Genomic DNA, 17,089 nt, shown 5'->3' with positions numbered 1-17,089 from the left:
GCCTCTTAGCTCAAGTAGATACAAGAGACCAAAGGGGCAGCTTCTGTCCGGAGGTGAGATGGGAAGGCAGAGAGGGTTAGGAGCTGGTTGATTGGACATGGGGAATCAGGGATGGAAAGGACGAGTGTGATGTCACAGAATGGGGTGAGCAATTAGAGTCAGATAACAGTGTATGTATAAGGTTTTGTATGCGAGACTAACTTGAAATGTAAACTTCATTTAAACTACAACAATTAAAAAGAAAAGAAGAAGAAAAATAATTTGCAGTCTAACCTCACTCTCGGGTTAGGTCCTTTTATTATATATATTACATGTTCCTGGGTTTTCATTATTTATTTAAACCTGTCCTTTATGCTAGACTGTAAATCTATGGGCAGTCTGTATTTTCTTTTCTTGTTCTTTCTAGCCTATGACACTGATCACTGAGGACACACACAGATCATCACCTGTTGTATATATTCTTGAACAGCACTATCCAATGAAATTTTCGTTGAAGACAGAGATGTTCTATTTCTGCATAGTCCAATATGGTAGCCACTAGCCCCATGCGGCTATTTAGCACTTAACGTGTGACTAATGCAACTAAGGAACTCAAGTTTTTCCTTTAGGTTTAATTAATTTTACTTGAAATAGCCACAACTAGCTAGTGGATGGAGCCCTGGTGGTACAGTGGTTAAGAGCTATGGCTGCTAACCAAAAGGTCGGCAGTTTGAATCCAACAGCTACTCCTTGGAAACCCTATGGGGTAGCTCTATTCTGTCCTATAGGGTCACTGTGAGTCAAAATCAACTTGATGGCAATGGGTTTGGGTTTTGGTTTAGATAGTGGACACCACAGCTCTAGTGGACTCAACAGAACCTAAAGTGACCAACACAGCAGAGAGGGTGTGAAGGCTGCCATCACCACAATGTGGAGCTTCACAGCTTTTTGTCTGCTGGAAGCCTGTCACATAGGATATACAACTGACAAAAGCGAAGTTAACATTCAGTTCAATTTGGTTGTATTTACATGATTAAGGTCATCTTAAACTGGATTTATCTCATTCTGAAGCCTGGAATGATATTTCCACACAGAAATGAGTGGGAGCAACTGAGGAGGCAGGAGGGGCACTCTCTGAGAAGGCGGCATCTGAAGTGAGGCCTTAGTAATAAGGATTATCAGATTCCTATGGTTATAAAGTTTTCCTCTAATTAGAGGAAATACCTGGTGCAAAGGCTGAAAGGCAAGAAAAATCTTCACATCTTTGAAAGTTTTTTAAAAATGTGTCCAGACCTTATGTAAAATGAGGGTGACTGTTATAAATTTAAGTCAGAGAGTTATGCGTACACCTGACCATGTAGGATCTTGCTGGTCAATGCAAAATATATGGATGGTATTCTGTACGTGATTGATAGCTTACTTGGTTTATATTTTTGAAATATGCCTTTGCTGCTAGGTGGAGATTATACCTCCTTGTGACAAGAGAAAAAGAAGTAAGTTCAGAGGCTGTTTTCATGATGTAGATCTCTCCGAATAGCTTGGACTATTTCCCCTAAACTAGTGAATGGATACTGATGTCACTTACTGGTAAGGGAAAGCCAAGTGAAGAGTAAATTTGTCAGGTGAGATTTTAAAAGATCTGTCTTGGACATGTTAGATTTCAGAGTTATATACTCCTTAGTGCCCCAGGTGGACTATGGGAAGGGTTTGGTGTCTGAGTCCATTGGTATCCATGAGCCCGGATCTCGACCTTTAGGTTGCCGCCTCCTGGCCACCAAGAATCAAACTGTGATTTCTGAAAAAGGCTCCATTCTCACTTCTGAAGCTTCAAGCTAGAGGAAAGGAAGGGTGCAGTTCTGGCACAGATTAGGCCTTTAGGAACTGCAACTTGATATTGTGGTGTTATCTGAGATTCTGAAATAGAAAAATTCAGTAGTTTGAAGGAAAGTTTGAATGTGGCATGAAGTGACTACACTACCAGTCATGTTTTCAAGGGGAACTCCATCCAAAAGGGAGTAGTTTTAGCGTATCTCTAGGGAAAGACAGGGGAAACTAAAAGGAACTGCACTTTTCTACTGATGTTGAGATTACAACTGGTATTTGATGATCATTTTTCCTCTATTCATTTCTGAACTTTTTGAAACATGCAATATTTATACAATTTTAAAAAATAAGGACATTTAGTTTTTCCACACACTAGTTTTCAACAATGGATTCTTAGATATGATGCCAAAAGCAGGAGCAACAAAAGACAAAATAGATAAATTAAAAATTTGTGTATCAAAGGACTTTATCAACCAAGTGAAGGAGACAACCTACAGAATGGGAGAAAATACTTGGAAATCATATATCTGATAAAGATTTAATAGCCAGGATATAAAAAGAACTCCTCCAATCAAACCATTTTAAAAATGGGAAAAAACTTAAATAGATATTTCACCGAAGAAGATATACAAATGGCCAATAAACACATTAAAAGATGCTTGATGCCAGTAGTCATTAGGGTAATGCAAACCAAAATCAAATGAGATACCCCCTCACCCCTACTAGGATGGATACTATATGGAAAACAGAAACAAACAAGAGTCAGAGAAAATTGTTGAAAATTTGTTGGTGGGATATTAAAACGGAGCAGCCTCCATGGAAAAGTCTGCTGTTCTACAAAAAGTGAAAAATACAATTACCTATGAGCCATAAATTTCCATCCCTAGGGCAATGGTGGTGCAAAGGATTAAGCAATTGATTGCTAACTCAAAGATTGGTGGTTTGAACCCACCCAGCAGCTCCACAGGAGAAAGAAGACATGGTGATCTGCTCCCATAAAGATTACATACTAGAAAACCTTATTTGCCAGTTCTACTCTGTAACATGGGGTCACTATGAGTCGAAAATCAAATCAACCACACCTAACAACAAGAAGTATACACCCAACAAGTTTGAAAGCAGGTACTCAAACAGGTATGTTATGGAGTGAACTGTGTACTCCCAAAATATGTGTGTGTAAATCCTAGCCTCTATGCCTGGGTTATAATCCTATTTGACAATAGGTTGTCTTTGTTATGTGAATAAAGTGGCATTAGTGTAAACTGCATCCTGAATCAATCTCTTTTGAGATATAAGAGATTAAACAAGCAAGCTAGCAAGCAGAGATGGGGGAAGAGAGATACACCAAGCCACAGGAAGACTGCCCAGAAGCAGAAGCTCAAAGAAACAAGGACCTTCCTCCAGAACCAGGAGAGAGAGAAAGCCTTCCTCTAGGCTGGGCACCCTGAATTCATACTTCTAGCCTCCTAAACTGTGAAAAAATAAATCTGTTTGTTAAAGCCACCCACTTGTGGTATTTGTTATAGCACCACTAAATAACTAAAACAGAATTTGTTACCCAGAGTGGGGTGCTGCTCTAACAAATACCTAAAATGTGGACGTGGTTTTGGAACTAGGTAATGGGTAGAGACTGAAAAAGTTTTAAGGTGCCTAATATTAAATGGTTTAAAATGCCTAATATTATGGTTTAAGGTGCCTAATGGTATTGGCAAAGAATACTGAATATACCGTGGTCTTCCAGAAGAACAAACATACCTGTCTTGGAAGAGGTACAGCCAGAATGCTCCTTTGAAGCGAGGATGGTGAAACTTTGTCTCATGTACTTTGGGCTCATTATGAGGCATCACGAGGGACCAGTCCCTGGAGAAAAACATCATGCTTGGTAAAATTAGAGGGTCAGTGAAAAAAAGGAAGTCTCTCAATGAGATAGATTGACACAGTGGCTGCAACAATGGGCTCAAACATAGCAACAATTGTGAGGATGGGGCAGGACCGCGCAGTGTTTCCTTCTGTTGTACATAGGGTCACTATGAGTCAGAAGTGACTTGGCAGCACCTAACAACAACAATAGTAAAACCTAGATCATCTTGAAGAGACTGTTGGTGGAATAATGTATGTCAAAGGCAATTCTGGTGAGGGCTCAGAAGGAAGTGAGGAGAGCTATAAAGTCTCTGTCATCTTAGAGAATACATATGGCATTAATCCTACAACTCAAACTATTAGAAAAAGAGCAGCAAAAGAAGCCCACAGTTGTTAGAAAAAATGATATAATAAAAATTAGAGCAGAAATAAATGAAACAGAACAGAAAAATAACAGAATCGACAAGACTAAAAGCTGGTTCTCTGAAATGATCAACAAAATTGACAAACCACTGGCCAAACTGACAAGAGAAAAACAGGAGAAGATGCAAATAACCCAAATAATAAATGAGATGGGTGACATTACAACAGAACCAACTGAAATAAGAAGAATCACAACAGAATACTATGAAAAATTGTACTCCAACAAATTTGAAAACCTAAAAGAAAAGGACAAATTTCTAGAAACACATGACCTACCCAAACTAACACTAACTGAGATAGAAAATTTGAACAGACCTATAACAAAAGAAGAAACTGAAGGGGTCATAAAAAAAAAAAAAGAAAGAAAACTCCCAACAAAATAAGCCCTGGTCCAGTTGGATTCACTGGAGAATTTTAGCAAACATTCAAAAAAGAGTTGACACCAATCCTACTGAAACTATTCCAGAATATAGAAAAGGAGAGTATACTACCAAATTCATTCTATGAAGCCAACATAATCCTGATACCAAACCCAGGCAAAGACATCACTAAAAAAGAAAACTATGGATCAATATCCCTCATGAATATAGATGCAAAAAGTATCAACAAAATCCTAGACAATAAAATTCAACAGCATATTAAAAAAATAATACATCACAACCAAGTGGGATTCATACCAGGCATGCAAGGATAGTTTAACATTAGAAAATCAACCAACATAATCCACCACTAAATAAAACAAAGGAAAAGAATCACATGATCATCTCAATTGACGCAGAAAAGGCATCTGATAAAGTCCAACACCATTCCTGATAAAAACTCTCAGCAAAATAGGACTAGAAGGGAAATTCCTCAACATAATAAAGGGCATTTATACAAAACCTACAGCCAACATTATCGTCAATGAAGAGAGTCTGAAAGCATTCCCCTTGAGAACAGGAACCAGACAAGGACGCCATTTATCACCACTCTTATTCAAAGTTGTACTGGCAGTCCTAGCTAGAGTAAAAAGGCAAGAAAAAGAAATAAAGGGCATCCAAATTAATAAGGAAGATGTAAAACTATCCCTATTTGCAGATGATATGACCCTATACGTAGAAAATCGTGACGATTCCACAAGAAAGTGGATTAACAGGATTCAGCAAAGTGGAAGGATACAAGATCAACATACAGAAATCAGTTGGATTCATCTACGTCAACAAAGGGAACTTTGACAAGGAAATCAGGAAAACAATACGATTTACGATAGCCCTCCAAAAGATAAAATACTTAGGAATAAACTGAACTAGGCACATAATAGACTTACACAAAGAAAACTAAAAAATACTACTGCAAGAAACCAAAAGAGACCTACATAAATGGAAAAACATACCATGCTCTTGGATAGGAAGACTTAACCCTGCGAAAATTTCAATATTACCCAAAGTGATACATAGATATAATACAATCCCAATCCAAATCCCAACAGCATTCTTTAACAAGATGGAAAAACTAATCCTTTAGCTTTATATGGAAAGGTAAGAGGCCTCAAATAATTAAAGCAATCATCATGAATTGAATTGTGTCCCCCCAAAATATGTGTCAACTTGGTTAGGCCATGATTCCCAGTACTGTGTAGTTGTCCTCCATTTTGTGATTTTCCTATGTGTTATAAGTCATTATCTCTGCCTGTGGTTAAAGAGGATTAGGGCAGGATGTAACACCCTTGCTCAGGTCACATCTCCGATCCAACGTAAAGGGAGTTTCCCTGGGATGTGGCCTGCACCACCTTTTATCTTACAAAAGGAAAGGGAGGCAAGCAGAGCTGGGGACCTCATACCACCAAAAAAGCAGTGCCGGGAGCAGAGTGCATCCTTTGGACCCAGGGTTCCCATGTGGAGAAGCTCCTAGTCCAGGGTTAAGATTGATGACAAGGACCTTTCTCCAGAGCCGACAGAGAAAGAAAGCCTCCCCTGGAGCTGACGCCCTGAATTTGGACTTCTAGCCTACTAGACTGTGAGAAGATACATTTCTCTTTGTTAAAGCCATCCACTTGTGGTATTTCTGTTATAGCAGCACTAGATGACTAAGACAGCAATATTAAAAAAGAACAAAGTAGGAGGCCTCACACTACCTGATCTCAGAACCTACTACACAGCTATAGCAGTCAAAACAGCCTAGTACTGGTACAACAACAGATATATAGCCCAATGGAACAGAACTGAGAACCCAGATGTAAATCCATCCACCTATGGACAGCTGATCTTTGACAAAGGACCAAAGACCATTAAATGGGGAAGAGGCAGTCTATTCAAAAATGGTGCTGGCAAAACTGGATATCTATCTGTAGAAAAATGAAACACAACCCATACCTCACACCACACACAAAAACTAACTCAAAATGGATCAAAGACCTGAATATAAAACCTAAAACTATAAAGATCATAGAGGAAAAAATAGGCACAATAACAGACATAACTAAAAATGCACACACAGCAGAAGATGAACTAGATAAACAGGACCTCCTAAAAATTAAACACTTACATTCAACAAAAGATCTCCAAAAGAGTAAAAAGAGAACCTACAGATTGGGAAAAAAATTTTGGCTACAACACATCCAACAGGGGTCTAATCTTTAAAATTTATAGAAAACTTCAACACATCAACAATAAAAAGACAAATAATCCAATTAAAAAATGAGCAAAGGATATGAAAAGACACTTCACCAAAGGAGACATTCAGGCAGCTAACAAACATATGAAGAAATGCTCACAGTCACTAGCAATTAGAGAATCAAATCAAAACTACAATAAGATAACATCTTACCCCGACATTACCGGCATGAATCAAAAAACAGAAAATAACAAATGCTGGCGAGGTTGTAAGGAGGTTGGAACTCCTACTGTAAACTGCTGGGGAGAATGTAAAATGGTACAACCACTATGGAAAATGATATGGAGCCTCCTTTAAAAGCCAGAAATAGAAATACCATAGGATCCAGCAATCCCACTTCTAAGAATACATCCTAGAGAAAAAAGAGCCATCACATGAATAGACACATGCACACCCATGTTTGTTGCATTATTCACAATAGCAAAAAGATGGAAACAACCTAAGTGCCCATCAACAGATGAACAGATTAACAAACTGTGGCATATACACAATGGAATACTACTCAATGAAGAATAACAAAAAATCCATGAAACATCTCATAACACGGATCAATTTGGAGGACATTATGCTGAGTGAAATTAGTCAATGACAAAAGGACAAATACTGTATGAGACCACTATTATAAAGTAACAATAAAAGGTTTACACACAGGAAAAAAAAGTATTTGATGGTTACCAGGGATGGGAGGGAGAGGGAGGGAAAATTACCAAATAGATAGAAGACAAGTGTTAATACTGGTGAAGGGAAAGGCAATACACAATATGGGAAAAGTCAGCACAACATGACCAAGAGAGGAAGGATGCTGAAAGCAACGCAAAAATGAAGGGCAGCTATGGTAACTACTATAGCATAAACAATCATGCAACAATAGTATTAACAAACAATAACTTAAGAATGGATACACAGGTAAATATGCCAAGAGGTGTGGGAGGGTGCAAGGGAACACAGACACCAGCAGATACAAGTTTGGTGGTGGATATATATATATATATATTTTTTGTAATGTCTTGGTTTTATTTTGTGTTCTCTTTATTGGAGTTAACACGTGATGTTACAGCTATTGATAAGAATGGTTCATGTTTAAAGAAAAATACGTGATATGACAAATACCAAGATATAGGAGGTGAATGGGGATGGTGGAATCCATGTAGCTCAAATCCTTTCAGTTCTCTCAACCGGAGCTTCTGTTGTCAGAACTATATTGTAACACTAAAGAAAGGACTCATAAAATACTGTCATCACATTTCCAGGTAAGTCTGAGGCTAGTGGATCTAATTGCCATGTCTAGTGTACTGTGGCCCTCACATACGTAACTAACCCTGCTGTGGACAAGAAGTTTAAGGAGCTCCAGGTAAGGAGTATCTGTTCCCCTTTTGATCTTGCTTCTCAGTCCTAGTAATTGAGTATTGCTTTTCCTTGTACTCTAAATAACTGGGTCTCTGCCTTAGAGAAATGCCTATTAATCACATCTCCCCAAATGAATGATCTATTTTTTTCCTATACTTTTGGCACCGCATTTTTTACCCTGAACTCCAGTTTCTATGACTAGTTATCTGTGTTGACCTTTGCCATAAGGCTCCCTGATACAACACTTGTTGTTACTGTGTTAGGTGCCGTTAAAGTTGATTCCAACTCATGGCAACCCCATGTGACAGAGCAGAACTTCCTCATAGGGTCTTCTTAGCTGTAATCTTTTTTTTTCTTTTCTTTGTTTATTGTTGTAGTTTAAGTGAAAGTTTACATTTCAAGTTAGTTTCTCAGACAAAAATTTATACATACATGGTTATGTGACCCTAATTGCTCTCCCCATACTGTGACAGCACACTCCTCCTTTCCACCCTGGATTTCCCATGTCCATTCAACCAGCTCCTAACCCTCTCTGCCTTCTCATCTCACCTCCGGACAGAAGCTGCCCACTTCGTCTCATGTGTTTACCTGAGCTAAGAAGCACACACATCATGAGCATGATTCTATGTCCCAGAGTCCAGTCCAATCTTTGTCTGAAGAGTTGGCCTTGGAAATTGTTTTAGTTCTGGACTGACAGAGCGTCCAGGGGCCATGCTTGCCGGGGTTCCTCCAGTCTCCGTCAGACCACTAAGTCTGGTCTTTTTACATGAATTTGAGTTCTGCATCCCACCTTTCTCCTGCTCCATCAGGGACTCTCTGTTGTACTCCCTGACAGGGCAGTCACTGGTGGTAGCTGGGCAGTATCTAGTTCTTCTGGTCTCAGGCTGATGGAGTCTCTGGTTTATGCAGCCCTTTCTGTCTCCTGGGCTAACACTTTCCTTGTCCTTGTGTCTATGGTGTTCTTCATTCTCCTTTCCTCCAGGTGGTTGGGACCAATTAAAGCATCCTTAGATGGCAGCTTGCTAGCCTTTAAGACTCCAGACGCCACTCTGGTGGTGGATATTTTTACATACATGACTGTAGGTGCTCCTCATATATTAATAGACAAAAGAGCACCCAAGGACATAGTCATCGAAATCTCTTAGACATAACCAAACACTTCCCGGGATCAAGTCCCTAGGCTCAAAGGCGAAGGACTACAGATGACGCAACATAGTTCATAAAGACAATGTTCTGTATCCTACTTCGGTGAGTAGCGTTAGGGGTCTTAAAGCTTGTGAGCGGCCATCTAAGATCCAACTATTGATCTCTTCCCGTCCGGAGCAAAGAAGAGTGAAGAAAACCAAAGATTCAAGGGAACAATTAGTCTAAAGGACTAATGGGCCACATGAACCACAGCCTACACAACCCCAACACCAAAAAAACTAGATAGTGCCCGGCTACCACTACCAACTGCTCTGACCAGGATCACAACAGAGGGTCCCATACAGAACAGGAGAAAAATGTAGAACAAAAAATCAAATTCACAAAAAAGACCAGACTTAGTGGTCTGACAGAGACTGGAGGAACCCCTGAGACTATGGCCCTAAGATGTCCTTCTGACCTGGAACTGAAGCCAATCCCAAAGACCACCTTTCAGCCAAACAATAGACAGGCCCATAAAATAAACAATAACACCTGAGAGGAACATGCTCCTTAAAACAATTATATGAGATCAAAAGGGCAACATTTGCCCAAAAGCAAAGATGAGAAGGCAGGAAGGGGTAAAAAATCAGAATGAAAGGTAAGAGGGAACCCAGGGTGGAAACAGGGAGAGTGCTGACACACTGTGGGGAATGAAACCAAGACCATGAAACACTTTATGTACAAACTATTGAATGGGAATCTAATTTGCTCTATAAACTTTCCACTAACGCACAATAAAAAAATATATATATATACATGGCCCCAGCAACAGAATGTTGCTAGAAATGTTAAATGTGCTTCCGGTGAGGCTTTAAAAGAAAATGATGAACATGTGATTTGACAATGGAAGAGCGATGCTTTTCATGCAGTGGCAAAGAACTTGTCTAAATTATGTTTAAATGTTTGGTGGAAGGCAGTACTTGTAAGTGATAAACTTGGATATTTAGCTGAGGTGATTTCTAAGCAAGATCTTAAATGGGCCGCATAGTTTCTCCTTGCCTCTTACAGCAAAATGTGAGAAGAAAGAGATGGACTTAAAAAGGAACTGCAAAATGAAAACAAAACTTAAAAGATTTGGAAAATTCTGTTGTACAAACTAAGGACACATGTCCTAGAATTTTCGCCAAGGATGTGGCTACACAATCATTTGTTAAAGGGATTAAGCTGGTGACTGATGAATTTAACCAACTACCACAGCAGAAAACTCATCAGCGGGCATCTCCTTGTGGTGACGATGAGGCAAAAGCACTACCTTGAGCCTGTGGCTCGGAAATTACAAGCCAGCTGCCCGGGCCAAGCCCGCTATTTCCTTTAAGGATGGGAGGGGAAGCAGGAGGCAAGCAGCGGAGAGGCGTGCCTTTACCCCCCCAGGAGTCTTTTTCTCTCTTCCAGCTGGGCCTATGGTTTGTCAACTTATGCTAAGAACACTTGAAGAAACATGTCCATACTGTTTCCAGTTGCTGATGGTGGATAACTCTCAAATATGCCTCAAACCCAAGCCCAAAGTGACACCCAAAATACAGCAAAAACTGTGAAAAAGTACAGACTTCAAGAGTGTATTATTACTTGTAAAACATGCAACACAACAGTTAAACATGGTAAAAGCAGAAGCTTTCTGTCATCATTGAAGAGTAATCCTAGCACTCCTAGAACTAGACCCATCCTGAAGACACCAGCGAGAAAGGCTCTAATCATGACATGTCTGTCCAAGGGCAAGAGCCCTGCACTGACTTTCAGAACACCTACATCTTGACAGTCAACACCCACTTTCTCTTCCTCAAAGAATATGAGCAAAACAAAGAAACATTTCTCTCAACTAAAAATGCTGCTTGCTGTTGTTATTAGGTGCCTTCGAGTTGGTTCTGACTAATAGTGACCCTGTAGGTCTGAGCAGAACTGCCCCATAGGGTTTCCAAGGAGCAGCTGGTGGATTTGAACTGCCGACCTCTTGGTTAGCAGCCAAGCTCTTAACCAGTACGCCACCAGGATCAGCAAGAATCCCAAAAGAATCCAAAGATGGACTTGGGAAATTTCTTGTTTTCTCTGTAAAGGATTGATTTTGAAAAGAAGAAATGTCTAACGTAATTTCTGAAACTAAAGCTAATCAGTATGTGAGACACAGTCTTGCCATCCTTGCTTCAGGACCGGTCTCTGGAGAAGGACATCATGCTTGGTAAAGCAGGTGGTCAGCGAAAAAGAGGAAGACCCTCAATGAGATGGATGGACACAGTGGCTGCAGCAATGGGCTCAAGCACAACAATGACTGTGAGGACAGCACAGGACTGGGCAGTGTTTCGTTCCATTGTACACAGGGTCGCTATGAGTCGGAACCGACTTGATGACACCTAAAAACAACAACAAAAGCTCATCAGAAAGACAATATTTTTAAAATTTTATTTGTTCTTTGAATACATGAATAGCAGGTCCAAGAGCAAAGTTTTCTTGGTACCCTTCAGTGTTTATGGGGAAAACACCTCACTGGAATAACTGAAACCTGCTTACCTCCCAGTCAGTTTTAAAAAAAAAATATGAAAGGTCCTTGGAAGTAGTAAAGACATACACAGATATAGAGTGGTATTCTTATATTCCTCTCTCTTAATTAGAAGTTTTCATTATTTATGTCATTTTCTTTCTAAGGAAACTGAGACCTTTTCAAGAGGTCTAGGAACCTGTGAAGATTTCTTCTGGGTATCCATAACTTTACTGCTAATTCAGAAAAAGGATCAACTGTATGTGTCCTTATGTTCCCACAATCATCTGTATAACTATATTAGTAAGATCCGAACATTATTCCTAGTATAAAAGTAAATATCTAGGACATTCTTGATTATATATGATTTAATGAGATGGAAATTTTCATTTTTTACAATCTTCTATTGTTCCTATAGTAATATTTCACCTTAAGTGACATTTTAATTAGCTCTGGTGAAGACTTATTTCTAGGCCTAAAAATTACATCAGAACACAACATAGGAACAGTTTAGCTGTTCTTAAATCTTTTTTGGAACACAGATACGCTTTTTTTTTTTAATGAGAAGCTAAGGTTGTATTCAACCTATCTTTTAAAAAGCTCTTTAAATAAATGATTTAGATTCTTTGAACTAAAAAAACAAACAAAAAGAAAACCCATCACCTTAAACTGAAGGGACAGAGAAAGAACGAAAGGAAAGAACACTGCCTCTTGGAATTCTACAGGTAGGAAACAGGCCAAAGGAGCTACATCTGTTGTTCTCCAAGAAAAGAAGAGGACCATCCCTGAAGCAATTCAAAGATCAGCAGAACTGTTGGAAGGAGCATTGGAAGGAAGCAGGGCTGCCTTGGTTTCAAAGGGTGGAGTCATGGTATTCTAGGTTTAGAAGAGTCAAATCTTCACTAATTCGGTTCTGGGGTGTGGGCCTGACATTCACAAGCGTCAGGAGCCACCCAAAGCTGAGGGAGCAGAGTTGCCATCCCAGTGGGCCTGGAAGGCGGAGCTGAATCCCATGGCTCACGGGCCTCCACCCAGAATCCAGAGATCGTGGCCAACACCCAGAGTCTGGAGGGCAAGGTCATTGTCCAGATGGTTCCAAAGAACAAAGGATTATTTTCAAGCCTTCAGAGCTAATGTAAATTGTTCTGCTGGATTTTGAACTTGCTTGGTGCCTGTTTTCCCTTCTTTCCCTCTAATTTCTCCCATCTGTAATGGAAATATCTACCTTATGCCTGTTCCACTATTCTACTTTGGAAACAGACAACTTGTAGTCTAGATTTCACAGATTCACAGATGAAGAGGAGTTTTGCCCCAGGATGGACTATGCCTAAAGTCTCACCCATATTTGATTTAGATGATTCAGAAGATGAGATTTTGGACTTGGAGATGATTTAAGACTTTTGGGACGATGTGATGGAGGTGAACGTGTTTTACGTGTTGCAAGGGCATGAATTTTGGGGGGCCAAAGGGTGGGATGTTATGGATTGAACTGTGTTCCCCCAAAATATTTGTAAATCCTAGCCTCTGTGCCTGTGGTTACAATCTCATTTGGGAATGGGTTTTGTCTTTGTTATGTAAATGTGGCAGGATTAGTGTAGAGTGCAATTTGAGTCAATCTCTTTTGAGATATAAAAGAGAATAAACAAGCAAGGTAGCAGGCACAGATGGCGGAAGAGAGATGCCAAGCCACATGAAGATCGCCCAGGAGCAGAAGCTCAAAGAGACGAGGACCTTCCACCAGAGCTGGCAGAGAGAAAGGCTTCCCCCAGGGCCTGCAATGTGAATTCGAACCTTCAGCCTCCTAAACTGGGAAAAAATAAATTTGTTTGTTAAAGCCACCCACTTGTGGTATTTATGTCACAGCAGCACTAGACAACTAAAACAAGGTACTTTTACACTAATGTTCACAGGAGCACTATTCATAATAGCTAAAAAGTGGAAACAACTGAAATTCCCATCAACAGATGCATGAATAAACAAAATGTAATTTATCCATACAATGGAATATTATTCAGTCATTAAAAAGAAATGAAGTTTTCATAAATGCTACAATATGGAGGAACCTTAAAAATACCATGCTAAGTGAACTAAGACACAAAAGGACAAATATCGTATACCCCACTTATATGAAATATCTAGAATAGGCAAGCATATAGAGACTGAAGTTTATTAGTGGTTACCAGGGGCTGAAGGGAGGGAGGAAGTAGAGTTCATGCTTAAGAGGAACCACGAGCCTTTCTGTTAGCTAGCAGCCGAGTGTGTAACCACTGAGTCACCAGGTCTCCTCTTCATTACATATGCCTCCCATCTTGCCCTCAGTCCTAATATCTGCTGTTCTGACATTGGAAATATGCATGGCTTTTGCTCCAAGAAGCCTTCAACCTATTAAGAAGTGTGGTTCCTTGGTAGCAAAAACTGTGGTTGAATAGTCAGCATCCGAACCTGCACATGCACAGATCCTGTCTCAGCAACTTTAAGATCTTGGATGGGTGTGTGATCTCCATAAATCTCTTATCGCCTAAATGAAGCTTGTTCGGCCACATCACATTTTACCTGCAGACCAACTAGGGTTGACCACATTGTTTTGCACACAATCACGATGAAAATGTCTGCTTTACAGCCAAAGAAATTCCATGAAACGTGCCCCTAAATATTTTCCTCTTGAATTTGGGATAAATATGGTACTAAATGTATCTAAGAGCTCCGCTGCTAACCAGAAGGTTGTCAGTTTGAATCCACCAGCTGCTCCTTGGAAACTCTATGGGGCAGTTGTACTCTGTCCTATAGGGTCGCTATGAGTCTGAAGCGACTTGATGGCAATGAGCTTTTTTTTTTTTTTTTTTTTAAATGCACCTACTAGTTTCAACTCGTTTCTAAATTCTTCATCTATCTTAAATACCTATAACCATTAAATTAGGGAAGGATATATTCCTCACCATAATCTTACTTTTTGTACGACCAGCAACTCTCAACGAAAGTGCTGCCTGATGAAGCACAGAAAACAAAGGGCAGCATTTTGAGCGGCGCGTACGACAGGGTGGGAGTACGGCATTTAGACCCAGGGTAACCACCCTGAGCTTCCAAGAGCTTCCCGACTCCGCATTTCTCACTAACTCCCAGGTGAAGTCGACACTGCTGATCTGAGAACCACACTTCTGCTCAGCGGGATTCCCACAATTTTACCTGTTAATGCACCAAGAAACACAGCGCTAGCCTATTTATTCGGCCGTGCCGACCCCGGCTGTGCAGAAAGCAGCTCCGTCCTGGTGGGCCGGGATCTCGGAGGCAGGAGGAGAGCGGGGGAGGCGGGAGGCACCGGCACAGCCCGGCTACAGGAAGTCCCGCGGCTCTGGGAGGGCAGAGGCCAAAAGTGCGCAGAAGAGCAGGAGCAGAGCCCTAAGCCCCGTGGGCTGCACCTGCCTGGGGACCAGGCTGGACGCCTACAGATACGAAACCTATCTCACACCTAAGGTGGCGACCAAACAGAGCTACCGACCTTTCCACTCCCACTTCCGCTTCCGGTTTCTGGACTCTCGGTGCCGCAGTGGAGGGTTTCCGTGCGCGGACTCGAAGGGTTCCACCTAGCGACCGTTGGTTTCAGTGCCTTCCCTTTGGACTTGGGGATCTGTCCACAACTGTCTGTATTTCCTCTACAGAAAAATCCTAGGCTTTCTTAAACGCGTATATAAGCTCAAATGCAGATTTCAGTAGTCAAAGATTTCTAATACCCTTGGAGAGCAGAGGAAGTTGATATTTGGATATTTGGCCATTTGAAAAAAAATTTACCATATACTTTAGAGAAATAATGTGTTTGCTCCTTCTAAATATTTGTTTATCTTTAGAATTGTTGAATTCTTTAACTTTGCTTCTGTTCCAAGGTTTGTCGTCTCTTGCATATCAAGTATCTCTCCGTAGGAGCAGGTCACCAACTCTGCAAACCTGGTCTGATCTCTCCAAGAGCTGAGGACACTTAAGACAGGCGTTTTCCAGGATGAGAGGCAGGAAGATACCAGTTGTTCTGAGGAACAGTAGGTAAAAGGTGAGGTACCTTTGAAAATGACAATTATAAACAGTTTTTACTTTTTTCTCAGGTACACACACACATAATAAAGTGCATAATGTGTACTAATTTAAAGTGTACAACGTCATGAATTTTTAGATCTGGATATACATCAAGTTACAGAAATTTTCTAGCACACAAGATTCCCTCGTGCCCTTTTCCCAGTTGATATACACCCCAGGAGTAACCAGTGTTCTGACTACTATTGCCGGAGATAAGATTTGCCTATTCTTGGACTTCGTATAATCGGAATCACACTATATGAAGTGTATTATGTCTGACTTTATCTAGCCAACACAATGTTTGTCAGATTTTGTCTATGTTGTTGCATATAGCAGTAATTTGGTTTTTTTTTTTGTTGTTGTTACTGTGTTTTATTCCAATGGCTGAATATATCACATTTCTTATTCATTTTATTTCATTGTTAATGCTCCTAGCATGCCGTCTATCTTGTTGAGTACTTAATGATCGCTTAGAAACAATGTATCTTCTGCTGTTGTTGGTTGCAGTTTTCACTAAAAGTCGATTAGGTCAAGATAGTTGCTAGTTTGTTTCAGGTCTTTATGTATACTTACTGACTTCCATATCCTTGTGATTTATTTCTGCTTCACCTTTCATTATTCCTTCATATATGTTGAAGTTCTGTGGTTATGTGTATACACATTTCAGATCGCTATGTCTTCTTGTTGAATTTCCCTTTTATCATTTGGCAATGTCCTTCTTTATCTCTGCTAATTTTCATTCTAGCCTTCCCCCTCCTTACTAAGTATAATGGTCTTTGTCTGACGGTGAGAAGCTTGGTTCCCATTATGGGCAATTTATCTATGTATTTGCTCAACCCCGGTACATGTGTAATTTCACAATTGCTAAACAATTTTGCTCTGAGTAACAAATGTACCAAATAAAGCAGTATTTCTTTGCAGTTCTTCTTGTATTTAGCCTTATAGTTTCCAGAAAAACATGGTCTGCAAAGGTCTTTAGTTTAGCTCCTTTTTCCCTCACACTGTCAGGGAGATTATGCCATACATGTGTAATAGAGTTAGATTCATTTGTCACATTTTGCTTCCCACTCTGGGATATGTAAATATCCAAGATGATTTTTACAAATTTGTGTATAGCATAGTCGACTCTGTCATGTATAATTCCATGATTTTGGGAATTGATCATGTTTGGATATGTTTTCCCATTCATTTCAAAATTCAATTTACTTCTGCCATGTAAAAATACACAATATGTAGAGAATAATGATTCCAGAGAATGAATGAATAGGATATAATAGAGAATATCAT

The 17,089-nt window shown here is 40.0% G+C and overlaps 1 pseudogene; it reads left to right on the top strand.

Annotated features, from left to right (window-relative positions):
- Window positions 1-10,051: 10,051 nt before the first annotated feature.
- Window positions 10,052-11,450, top strand: LOC111821324 (UPF0711 protein C18orf21 homolog pseudogene; annotated as a pseudogene).
- Window positions 11,451-17,089: the final 5,639 nt, after the last annotated feature.

This window comes from Trichechus manatus, unplaced genomic scaffold, assembly GCF_000243295.1.
Source record: "Trichechus manatus latirostris isolate Lorelei unplaced genomic scaffold, TriManLat1.0 scaffold00077, whole genome shotgun sequence".
Classification (NCBI taxonomy): domain Eukaryota; kingdom Metazoa; phylum Chordata; class Mammalia; order Sirenia; family Trichechidae; genus Trichechus; species Trichechus manatus.
Note: the sequence above shows the minus strand (reverse complement) of the source record. Positions and strands in the feature narration are given on the sequence as shown.